The sequence below is a fragment of the Rattus rattus genome, chromosome X (genome assembly GCF_011064425.1).
Source record: "Rattus rattus isolate New Zealand chromosome X, Rrattus_CSIRO_v1, whole genome shotgun sequence".
Taxonomy (NCBI): domain Eukaryota; kingdom Metazoa; phylum Chordata; class Mammalia; order Rodentia; family Muridae; genus Rattus; species Rattus rattus.
The window spans coordinates 99,131,298-99,144,921 of record NC_046172.1 but is presented as its reverse complement, the minus strand read 5'-3'; the positions used below and the strand labels follow the sequence as shown (position 1 = coordinate 99,144,921).

Genomic DNA, 13,624 nt, shown 5'->3' with positions numbered 1-13,624 from the left:
GATAAAGACAATATTTAATTATATACCTTTACAAAACTGTAGCCAAAATGAGGAAACTAATTTGAAAATTAAGTAACTGTGTACAGTTTTACACAAACACCCAATACTTCTCAATCCTTCCAAGGCTGACAATAGACATCTATGCATAGAAAAGAACCAGGAACATCCACCCTCAGAACACAGAAGAACCCTGAAGAAGATGTATGACTTCAGCTTCTATTTCTAAGTGGAAAATTGGAATGTTTGGCTTAATAAGATGTTTAATAAAATAAAAAAAACAGATAATCAAAATATTAAATCTCTTACAAATTCAGGGCAAGTATTAATTATTACAAACAGATTGTGCACATGTACAAGTCTTTTATACAATAATAAAATACAGTGACTGCCAATATCTGTATACCAGGATTTCAAATAGCAAGGAGATACATACAGTTTATTTCTCTCCGATGTCTTTTTAATTCAGTAAGAAAATATGAGAAAGCATTATACCACACATGAATGCACTTTTTGATCAGGATCTTGAAGACTCACAATTACACATTTTTAAGCAGGAGCCAAGTTGGTTTCTAGAGTAAGTAGCCAACAGAACTCAAAAAAAAAAAAAAAAAAAAAAGTAGTGAGGTTCAAGTTCAATATAGCATGAAGAGTTCCATCATTTTTATCGGTTGTTCATTTAGTTGATCAGCAGTAGATACAGCTGTCTAAATGGAAAACACTTCTTCTTAACCCTCTAACCTACAGTCTCCATGAGTTTGCCTCTTTATCCGCTTGTAGATGCTTCCATGGGGGCTTTTATATTTCACCACGCTTTGGGGGTTAATCAAGGTCTTCACCCTGACCCAGGGCCAAAGGGAAACCGGACAGTGCTCTGGCCCACTGAGCTCACTGTTAAGACTGACCACTGGCTATAGTTGCTACTACAGTCTGTATTAGCCCCACCCAGCTGCTATGGAAACGTTGTACTAACCAAAACTTACTGGTGACTTTGCATGTATCAAACTTACATGCCTTTAATTCAGTAAACTTTTGCATAATATCTAAAGTTAAGATACATGGCTTTGCATATCTGAGGTCATGATGCATTAGACATTAAATATACTAACATAACTTTAAGTTGCTTTTATGAGATGTTCATTTAAATGACTTCAACAGAAACTCGGACTTTGACTTTGTAAAAGAAAAAAAAAATGCTCAAGAAGCCAAACGTCTGAGATATAAGCATAATTTTTAACAAAACATAAACTTGCTTTTTAAGTCAGTTACATAATTCTGCTCAGCCTTGATCTAAAGACAAGTCAAAGTTTCCAAATAAACAGAACAATCCAACATTTAAGTTCCAACATGTCAGAGAATAAAAAAATGCAAACTGTTTTTTATTTCCTTGGTCTGCAACAGGCAAATGCTATAAAGAGCACACACATCAATTTTTAAAACAAGCACCCACATCCACCCACTCTACACTTTAAAAGCCAAGAAACTGTTTACTTACCTTTCACAGCAGCAGCGGCAGCGGCATGATTTTCTACTGTTAAGAAATGATTAATAAGCTGGGCGGTGGTGGCACATACCTTTAATCCCAGCATTCTTGGGCAGTAGAGGCAGGCTGATCCAGGTGAGAGGCCAGCCTAGCCTGGTCTACAGAGCCAGTTCCAGGACATCCAGGGCTACACAAAGAAATGTTCTCTCAAAAGCAAAACAAAACACCATGAAAGACCAAAAGGTTTAGCTTGCGGTGGCACATGTCTTTAACTCCAACATCACAAAGCAGAGACAGGTGGATCTCTGAATTGGAGGCCAGCCTAGTGTACATAGCAGATTCAAACAAAGCCAACCAGAGTTACTGGGTGAGGCCTTGTTTAACAAAACAATCAAACAAACACCAAAGGTTTTTTTTCTCCTTCTGTAACAATCCTCCATTACTAAGATGCCTAGTACAACCACTACCTCCTTCCCAAATGGGTAAGGAGCAGCGACTGGGGTAAAAAGCTAATAGGAGCTGACGCTTATCTCTAAGTTTGCCTATTTCTCCATTTGAAAAGGAAAACTAATGAGTTCAACTTAAACAGAAAGGACTCAGAATAGTGAAGCTAAACACGGTTATCCAGACTGTTATTGCCATTTTAAAATATGATTCCTCTACCTTGAGAGTTGACTTATAGCTTATCTAACATTGGGCAGCTGAGGGGAAGCAGCCCTGGAAATAGCCCAAGATTAAAGACCATGTTTTCCAGCAAACAAGGGGCAGTTCACTAAGGAAAACATTTGAAAAAGAGGGAAAAAAAATGGAGAAGGATTTAACTACATCCTTGTACAACAGGATGGGTTTCCATTTTATCAAAAGGAAGTCCTCAAATGAATTTTTATGATGAAATTCCATCAGACACTGTATGGCAACTATAAATACACATGCACATCCATAACCCTTGTATTTCATTAAAACATCTTTAAAAACAATGAACAAAAGTTTCTCATGGAATTTTCATCATGTTCATATAGCACATGGCATATATCATAAGAACATTCTATTCATGAACATGAATACTGAGTTTAATAATTCAGTGAACACAAACGTTGTTCTGTGAATACTGGTTTTCATCTTAATTATTTTACAAGGTAAATAGACCACACTGTTAGGCTGGGCAGGAGACAGCTATTAGTAGGATTTGGAAGTCAATGAGGATGGACTACCTTCTTTTTGTTACCTACCTCACACTTCCCCAAACAACAAACAAAAAAGAGGAAGACCTACAATAGCCCTTTCACAAGGTCCAAAGTACTATAAGAATAGAAGAAGGGTGGGGGTATCAGAGTTGCCCAAGGCACAGTAAGAGAAAGTTCCTTCTCAAAATAGAAGCAGAATTTTGTCTCTGATTGTGGGTAGACACAAGCCCCTCTCATCTACTCCAAAAATTATAATACTACACACTGTAGTTCACACCCTATAGATCTTTTACAGTTAATCTTGTCTGCTTTTCTGACCTCTAACACTCCAAAACATTCTTAAAACCTTACTTTTTCTGCTCCCTTTTTTATTTCTTCTTCAGTTATGGATCAAAATCACAATCATATCTGCTCAGATCTTTTTCTTTTTTAAATATGAGACAGGTTTTCTCTAAGTAGTCATGACTGTCCTTGTAGACAGGCTGGCCTAGAGTTCACAAAGATCCAACTGCCTCTGCCTTGTGTGCTGGGATTAGAAATGTGTGGCACTGCACCCTGCCTACCCATTTTATTCACTGTGGAAAACTCCAGCCCTTTCATGCAGCTTTGTGCACCTCCATTCCTGAGTCATCTGCCTTGCCTTTCTCTCAAACAAGAACAAGAACAAGAAAAACAACAACAAGAAGAAGAGCAGTCCTCAAGATTTCTTCTGAATCCTGTTTCCAAATTTCCACATCCCCAAAATTAAGAACTCATAAAAGGGAATCATGGTACCCAGCAACATCTTTTATGACAAAAGATCTCTTAGAAGCTACTACAAAGCAATAGTCCATCTCTATACATTGACAAAACATATGTACATTTTAACTGGACCCAGGCAACAGTATCATATTTGATATACTGTTCAATCCTAACATTAAGCTTTTGATTTTACATTTTAAGACTGCCTGGCAAAAGCAGATCAAAATTTTCTTCTGAACACTTGATAAAATGGTTTTTTTTTTACTCTCTTTGTTATTTCTCCTAAATTCTATGATCAACCTTTTCCCCAGCCCCAGTTTCCAATATTAACATTTGAAAGCACCAGACATAACACCTTAAGTAAGCGTAAAATTTACATTTTAATTAGTATTTCAAAAAAAAAACTAGGAAGGGTGAAGCCAGTTCCTGTTTTGTTTCAAGTTCAAATTGCATCTAAATCTTTGCATTTTTACCTAGTTTTAAAATACTGCCAAAACAATTGCTCTAAAATAAAATGAAGTAAGGCTTCCTAATGCTTGCTTTTACTCCCATCCCTGAGGCAGAGGTCGGTGGATTTGTGAGTTCAAGGTCATCCTGCTCTATAAGGTCAGCGCAGTCTGGGCTATGTCAAGAGACCATGTGTCAAAAACAAAAACAAACAACAAAAATGCTAACCATTAGCGAAAGAGAAATACAAGTTCAAAAAACACCATGTCAATCACAATTCTTAGCATGTATTTTAAGTTTAAAATGCAAGAAAGAAAATGGTTGGAGCTTTCTCACTACGAAGAGGCTTTTGCCCTGTTGCTTGCAATCTTAGGAAGTATCCTGAAGACTAGTCTGAAATTCTTCCTGGAGGGTACCAATAGAGTAAAGACTTCATTTCATCAATCAGAGACCACTCCAAAACCCTTGTTTATCTCACATGGTTCAACAGAATGATTTTGGGTCAAGGGAGCCCCCAAACCTTTCCTGCCACACAGCAGATGCCCGGATTTGTTCAAAGAACTTCCAAAATGACAAGGCATGTTTTTACAAAAGATTAGATTGTGAGCCTACCCATTAAAGTCTAGTCAAACATTATGGCCTGAAGAAATCAAACCTTGTCACCTCTTAGGAGCTAATAAGCACTTTGGGAGGATTAGAACACGTGAGGAAAAGATTAAGTCTGGGCGCAAAGGAGAATTCAATCATGTCTCTTCCTGAATCAGCAGGAAACACAAGTCTGGCTTGTGTGAGACTAGTTAGGGTGACTAGGGAGCTTTCTCTCTTCTCTGGAAAAAGCTTTGCTGCAGACAGTATCTTATAAATATAGCCATATGATAATAGCCTTTAATCCCAGCAGGAGGCAGAGACAGAAGGGTCTCTCTGAGTTTGAGACAGTCTTGTTTACAGAGTTCCAGGATTGCCAGGACTACACAGTTAAAATCTTGTCTCAAAAAAGCATTATTATCATCATTATCATTGTCATCATCACCACCACCACCACCACTACCATCATCATCATCATCATCATCATCATCATCGTTGTCAACTAAGATTTCTGCAGAAGAGCTCCAAAGACAAAGCCACTCATCAAATGGCAGCCACCCAAATGGTTCAAAAGAATCCCAAGTTGCTCAAAAGAACCCAAAAGGAATTAGGAAAGCAAAGCAGAGGTGTACTCACCTTCTCACTGGGAGAGATTATCAAGGGTCAGAGGTTCTCCAGAATTCTGAATGAAGTCCAAATTCAATTTCACCAAGAACTGATAGCAGCTATAGTGACTTCAGTAGTTGTAAGAAACACCCATCTCATTTTTATTTTTCTCCATCCAGAATTAATTTGTGGTATGGTGCTGACACCCCAGTGGATGCATTTTGTCTCTCTTCATAGTCTCTACATTGTTACTGGAATTGGACTCATAACCTTTGCATCAGCAAACCAGGTTCAGCTACCCATCATCAATAAGTCAATTAAAATGGCCCAAACTGACAGTGAAAAAGAGAAAAGAGAAATCTGTTCAAGGTATCTACATAGGGAGAAGGGACAAAGTAAATCCAGGACTCCCTCAAGTCCATTTTCAAAGTCCTAACTTGAGGGTAGGGTTTAAATAGACAGCAAGAGATATAACTAAACAGTCTACCTAGGTGGATCCTCCTGTCCATCCCAGTTTTAGCTCTATTTTTCTCTTACAAAGTCATCAAATGAACTGTAAAACTTTCTCCTCTGGATACCCTCAGGGCCTTAGCTATTTGCTTTCTCCAAAGAAGCTTCCCAGGGAAATACATTTTGGTGTCTATTATTTCAACAGTCACAGTCATGATGCATGAAGAGAGTTATTAATAATCACACTGATAAAGCCAATTAAAAGTTTTAAGTCATTTTCATTGATAGATAGACCAAGAGAAGGTGTGAGTCTCTTCTTTGCCAAGTTCAGGAATTTAATTTTTAAAGGCAATGACCATAAAGACATACCCAAGTTAGATAAGGGTCAGATTAACCTTGAATCCTTTATTCTTGGCAGAGCATAGTAGCTATTTTAGATATAACAGTAATTATTTTGGTTAATAGATCTGGACCATAGATATGGCTGTGAATCTCAAATATATTGTCAAGAAGGACAAGACAGGGAGGGAGATAGAAGGCTGAGAACTATCCAAACAAATGCAAAACAGTCAAAGCAGAATGGCATCACCTTAAGTCATTTCATCACAAAGTCAAAGAAATTCCTTTAGAATGATTTCATTAGCTGGGTATGGTAGCACACACCCTTTAATCCTGGTGCCAGTTAGGCAAATGGATCATTGTTAGTTCATAACTAGCCTTATCTACAGCTAGAGTCTCATAATCAAACCCCTTTCTTGCCCTTCTACCTTCTCCCCCAACTTTTTCCGCCATACATTTGTTCCTGAAAGAATAAAGTCTGGTTATATAGTGACTTTTGATATGACAATATCTGAAATTCAATTCAATACCAAAGAACAACAGCAGATTTGACAACTTAGAGATGTTAAGGTAATCTAAGGCTGGAGGTTACCAATGTTTGTGTGAGCATCCTAAAGAAGAGAATAAAATAATAATGGCAGGGACATGTGTTCTTCTGCTCCAAGTATATTCTAAAACAAAGTGGGGTGTGGGTGAGGATGGCCAAAGTACAGGATACATGTACCAAAATGTTATAACCCACCATTATGTTTGCTTCTGTGGGACACATACTGAAGTTTAAACCCATTATTTGCACAATGAGTTTACACTAATAATAGAATAAAAGAGGTAATGTTATGTGTTTCATGACAACAGCTCATTTATACCATGGGGAATGAACCTTCATATCCTTAAAGAAAGTAAATGGCATCATTTTCACATATTAGACATATTTCCTTCTATTTTAATATGGCATGAGGCAGAGAACACTATGTTTATTTGGCTATTAGTCAGATATTCCATTCCACTGGCTGACCCAGACAGCTGTTACAGCAGCCCCAGGACATGCCTCCCAAGCTGAAGCACTGAGCATGCCATTCACCACTGCCATTAGCAAATGTAACACAATCACAGTGTAAGCTCCAGCCGTTTAATGAAAACATCTCTGGTAATTAGACTCCTCACTTGTTCATATGAATCTCTTGCCTCTGCTCCAGATTGCTTGTAGCATTACAGACCTAAGGTTGAATTATAACCTTTAACATTCATACTACCTGGAAATGACTAGATCACATCAAACTAACTCACTAACCAGTTCCTACTTTGGAGAATGACTAGCAATAGTAGGAATAATAAGTAGATAATGACCTTTCATTCAATAAAGAATGCATTCATTATAATACAATTATGAATTTCTGAACTAATGAATTAGAAAACAATAATAATAGTTGCTAGTCATGAAATTGTATGACATGCCAGGATATATATTCTATATAGTATATTATGCTAGCAACCCTCTAAAACAATGCTGGAAGATGTGATTATTATAACAATTGCACAGAATTCTGGGAATCAGAGTGATCATGGGACTTGTCATTTGATGAAAGATAGTAAGCACAGAAGAGATACAGGATTTGTTGATAAGTCAATTGAGTTCCAAAGCTATCATTTTTGGAGGCAGTGTTGTCCTGGAGCTAGTTCTGTAGACCAGGTTGGCCTTGGACTTGCAGTGATTTGCCTGCCTCTGCCTCCAAATTCTGGGATTAAAGGCATGTCCCAACACCACTAAATGATCTATAAATGTAGCTTATGTTTTTCTTTTTATTTTCACCATACAAATTGTGTATTGACTAGATTTACTTCTTGTTGTTGGGTTTTGTTTGGAAAAGAGTCCAACTCACAGACAGCTGCCCTGCCTCAGCCTCCTGAGTGCTGGGAAAGGGGCATGTTCCACCATGCCCAGCGATTGATTAGATTTCAAGTTCCATATTTTAAATATCTCGTTCTTGAGGTTATAATTACATTATTTCTTCCTTCCCTATCCTTCTTCTAAACCCTCCCACATACCCTCCCTGTTCTCTTTCAAAATGGTGGTCTCTTTTTTCACTAATTGTTATTATATGCATATCTGTATTGTTTTTATATGCATATCTGTATATACATATATATGTATATATTCCTAAATACTGTTAGGTCTCAAACCCAGGACAATGGATAACTGAGGTGTCCAGTGCCCTTCCCCCAGCTGCCAATACATAACCCAGCCATTTGGGTTCCCTAGTTCCTTTGTGTAACCTTTACTCCCATGCTCTGTTGGCCCAGGCCATATCTTGGTACACAGTTCCTCTATTACACTCCCTTCCCTGTATTTCCTCTCTTGGTCTGGTTTAGTCTGCCTGCCATGTTGAGCCTTCCCTGTGCCTGCTTTCTCTTTTATACCTATAATAACAATCTTCTTCATACTTTAGAAGTAGTCATATCCTCAGACTTTATTTTCCTCTAAAATATAACCTGATAAATCCCTGTAATATGGTTTATGCATGTGAAAAGAAATGTCAATATAGAAGAAAAGCTATTTTTCATATAAATAGAAAAATATTTTAGAAATAATGAACAAGTTGATGAGAAAACTAAAGACCATGGGAAAATGACAAAAGTAACTCTGAGAAAAGTGAGAGGCAGACGTAAATTCCAACCACATCTCCTTAGTAGAGAAAGGAGAAGCCAACGCTTTCAAGCACAAAATGAAATGAAGTACGTGATGTGGCGTGTGGGGTGTAGGGGGGGCGTGTTTATGGCTGTGTGTGTGTGTGTGTGTGTGTGTGTGTGTGTTTAGGCAACCCAGATTATAAACACTGACCTGCAGTCTTTTCTAAAGATAAACTCACTGTTTGTACATGCCTTCAGTCAAGGCCAGAGATTTGATCTGAAAGTGACTCTTTACAACCATGATATTGTTTGCCATCTCAGAATGTTAGAACAAATAGCCATTTTGATAGGCAACCTGTTTTTAGGCACTAAATTATTCTGGGGATCAAAGCATAGAGTGTTCATAATTCAAGGTCTCTGTGGATACCCTGCTACAGTAATTTGGGCAGGGTAGATAGACAAGTGAGAGAGTTGCAAATGAGGAGGTTAGCAGGTTGTCTGTCAAAAACCATGGAGAGACTTTGGGCAGACAAAAAGTGAGGCACATGGAAGCCATAGTGGTCAGAGGCTCTGGCTTATGTCAAAAAGAATAAATCTGGTAATCTCTGGTTTATTTCAGACAGGATCTGTGTTAGTCCGAGTTCTCTAGAGTAATAAAATTTATAGAATGAATCTCCCCTTATATGAAAAATAGCTTTTCTTCTATATTGTATCTCTTTTCACACAACACACACACACACACACACACACACACACACACACACACACATCTTAATTTATTAGAATGACTTACAGGCTGTGGTCCAGCTGGTCCAACAATGACTATCTATGAACACAAAGTCCAAAAATCACAATGCTGGATATGTCAGCTGGTCTTTGGTATATGCTGGAATCTTGAAGAATTAGGCTCTGATGCCAGTAAAGAAAAGGACTTGTTAGAGAGACGAGAGTAATTAGGCAAAGGGCAAAATCTTCCTTTTCCCATACAGCTTCCAGCAGAAGGTGTGGCTCAGATTAAAGATAGGTTTTGCTACCTCAAAAGATAAGCCATGTCTTCCCACCTCAAAGACCTAGATTAGAGCTAGATCATAATCCTTCTTCAAATTAAGAAGAAAATAAAAACCCTCACAGGTAAGCCCTTCCATTTTTGGGTTTAAGTTCATTCCAGATGTAACCAAGTTGACAACCAAGAATAACCATCACAGGGTCTCACAGCAAACAACTTTTTTTTTGGGACATGACCTGTCTTAGTTATGATTTCAATTAACCATAACTATTAACAGCATTCTTCAGGCTGTGAAGAGACACTATGACCAAGACAACTCTTATAAAGAATAACATTTAATTAGGACTGATTTACAGGTTTAGAGGTTGGGTCTGCTATCATCAAAGTGGGAAACCTGGCAGCATCCAGGCAAACACAGTGCTGGAGAAGGAACTTAGAGTTCTACATCTTAATTCAACTGCAGTCATGAGAGACTAAAACCCACCGCCAACGTGACACACTTCCTCCAACAAGGCCATACCTACTCCAACAAAGCCACACCTCTTAATAATGCCACTGCCTAGGCCTAGCATATTCAAACCACCACACAACCCTAAACATTTATTTATCTGTTGTAAATTTTTTCAGACTGCAATGGCAGATTTGAATAATTGTAACCGAGATCAGGCGGTTCTCAAAGATTAAAATACTTACCATATCTCGCCTTTTACTGAAAAGGAGCATACCCCCATGTTCCCCTCAATTTCACATGTTGAATCCAAATCACCAGTCTGGGTAGATTTAGATGATCACAATGTTAGAGTACTTATGAATGGAATGAGCAACACATAGTAGAGACGCAAGGCAGGTAGCTATTTGTCTGTCCTCCGACACAAAAACGAGATGCCATTGTGAAACATAGACACTCTCATCAGATCTCAAGTTCACTAGAACATAAATCTTGAACTTCCAAGCTTCCAGAACAGTAATCAATAACTTTCTATTTTATGTAGAAAAAATGAAAGCTTATGACGTGTATGTCTTGTGGGAATAGGGGAGAAAGAGGAAGAGGAGAAAGGGAAAGAAGAGGATAAAATAAGATGATGGAGAAGATGAAGGAGAAGAGAAAGAAGAGGGAAAGGAAAAAGAAGAGGAAAAAGAAGAAAAGAAGAAGAAGAAGAAGAAGAAGAAGAAGAAGAAGAAGAAGAAGAAGAAGAAGAAGAAGAAGAAGAAGAAGAAGAAGAGAAAAGGAAGAAGAAACAGAAAAAACATAAGCTGGCCTAAGTGATAGGAGTAGTTGTATGTATTTGATACCCTGTATACATGGAGTATATATCTAATGATATTGTCACACTAATATTTATACATAATATTTTATTCCCATAGAATAATTTTATACAATGATGAGTTTCATTATTACATTTTCATATACATACATAATGTATGTCAACCATATTTACTTTCCCACTTTTGTAATTTTGAGACTGGGTTGATATACTCATGACTGTCCTAGAGTTCCTTATGTAGATCAGTCTGGTCATGAACTCTCAAGGATCCTCCTGCCTCTATTGCCCTAGTGCTGGGGCAAATTATCCTCTCCTGTCCCCCTTCCATTCCTGACAAATTTCCTCCTCTTCCTAGCTAAACCCTTTTCCACTTTTATGAATTTTATGTAACCAGTATGTTTTATTAGGGTTTATCACAGGAGCCTAGGAGAAAATTTGTTTCTCGGAACCTTGGCTCTAATCTTGACGAATGAAACTGTAGGAGTCAGGTCACAGTAACCTCCCCATTCTATAACTTAGTGTTGACAGTCTTCATCTTGTATAGACTCAATTTTTACTTAAATTTGTTCTATTGTCTGTTTCTCAACATGGACTCTCTTCTACTCTAAGAATCCAGTGTTACTCTACCCACATTTTCTTAGCTGTCCTCAACCCTATTAGATTAGAGGCTTCTATGTTCCCTCCCTCCTTATTACTATTGTGTCTTCCAGGGAAAGTATATTTTTGAGTGATGGTACTCTGACAGATCCAGCAAACATGGTTATAACTAGTAGTACCCCAAACACAATCTCCAAAGGTAAAGGAAAGAAGGAAAAGATAATTCAAAAATTTACCATCTTATTCTTAGTCAACAAATAGGTAGGTATGGGGAGAGAATCTGGGAGGAGTTGAGGAAAAGAGAGGGTGAATATAATCCAAACACAAAGTAAGAAAATCTCAAGAATTAATAAAATGTTTGAAAATAGTATGCGTGAAACAATCATTTTGAAAAGAAATAGAAGAGAAACCTCCTAACACAGCAGGAAAGCAACAGTAGGAAGGGTAACAGAAAGGATCATTGATGCAGTAGTTTTGTTTATATTTGATAGATTAGTAATGTAGCTATGTGTTATAATGCTATTTCTGAGTCATTTCAATTGGTTTATCATTCCTTGACAATACTATAATGCAGTTATTATTTTTTCCTATTATATAAATGAAAGCACTGAGGCTTAGATATGTTACAGTGAACAATTTGTCAAATGATTCCATATTATAGGAACCAATACTCAAACAAATCTCCTTGATTTCAACAGTCCATACTCTTTACTGCCTTACTCTTTTATTACTTTCTATTATGTTCTAAGGCCCTATAATATATTTTCTTTAAATGAGTGAATTTTAAATAATTAAACATGGAAGTAGTCATAGGCAATGGTTTCTGTTTTATAGCATCTAATTTAAATTCGATTAGTTGAGTTTATTCTATAAATATGATTTAATGCTGCCTCCTGAATGACTCACATAGATTTATGCTAATAAATCTCAATATGAGGGAGGATGCTATACTAAACAACTATAAATTTTGTTCAACTTTATGTAGTCACAATTTAAATTTTGAACAAAAACTGTTATTGTTGAAGTCTTGTCAAAAATAGTGAGAGAGAAATTGAAATAGTTGTATCAGCCTTTAATAATTTAGCACTGTGCTTTCTATGAAGCATATCATTAATTTTAAAAATTACATCTATAATTTAAATTTTGTAATGAATGCAAAATCCTTTTCTATTAAGAAATATTAAGGACTGAAAAGATAGCTCAGCAGTATAGAGAATTTCTTCTGACCAAAGACCTGAATTTAATTCTGTAACTCCAGTTCCCAGAACCCAGTAACTTCTTTGTTTAAAAAGAAATAATGTGGAGTTGGGGATTTAGCTCAGTGGTAGAGCGCTTGCCTAGCAAGCGCAAGGCCCTGGGTTGGGTCCCCAGCTCTGAGAGAGAGAAAGAAAGAAAAAGAAAGAGAAAGTAGAGTGTGTGTGTGTGTGTGTGTGTGTGTGTGTGTGTTAAAGCTGAGATTTAAAGAAATACCTTGCAACAACCTGCATGGCCTTGGGATTGCCATAACTGGATGACACAGAGTAACAACAGATAAATGTACAGAAAACCTGGGATCAGGAGGGCTGTGAGCTCTGGTGGATATGAACAAGCAGCTGAGATGGGTTAGCTCACTTTAGATGCAGGTCTCTGTCAGGGAAGTGTCTCCAGCTGCAGTATATGGGAGGAACAGTCTCCGGAAGTAGAAGCTGTGTACATTCCATGTATAGAGTTGACATACATACTAAGACTGAGCCTCACTGTAGAAGGCTTTGTCAATTCCATAGGTTTGGAGGCATTGAGGGTTTGACATGTCCGTGTTTGTGTCCATAAGACTCATACATTCATCTACTTCATCTACTGCCCATAATACATTCCAAGTACTGTTTTTATAGTACTGTTTCACTGTATGTGGTAGTCCATGCATGCAATCCACTAAGACTGAGGCAGGAGGGTCTCAATTTCAAAGCAACTGTGGCTACTACTTTGTGTGGCCCAAGTCTAAATTACATAGAAGCCCATCTCTAAAGGAAATAATAGCTATAATTTGCTGAGAAATTCATGTGCCAGGCACTCTCCTCAATGCTTCTTTAAAAAAAAAAGATTTATTTATTTATTTTGTGTATATGAGTACACTGTAGCTGTCTTCAGACACATCAGAAGAGGCCATTAGATAACATTACAGATGGTTGTGGGCCACAATGTGGTTGCTGGCAATTGAACTCAGGACCTCTGGAAGAGCAGTCAATGCTCTTAACCACTGAGCCATCTCTCCAGGCCTTGATGTTTTATAATACTAAATTTTCTTAAATTCTTGTGG

General features: G+C 37.5%; 1 pseudogene; it reads right to left on the bottom strand.

The window, feature by feature from the left end:
- LOC116888105 overlaps positions 1-1,586 on the bottom strand; it is a 109,656-nt pseudogene extending 108,070 nt beyond the window's left edge.
- Between the last annotated feature and the right edge of the window lie 12,038 nt (positions 1,587-13,624).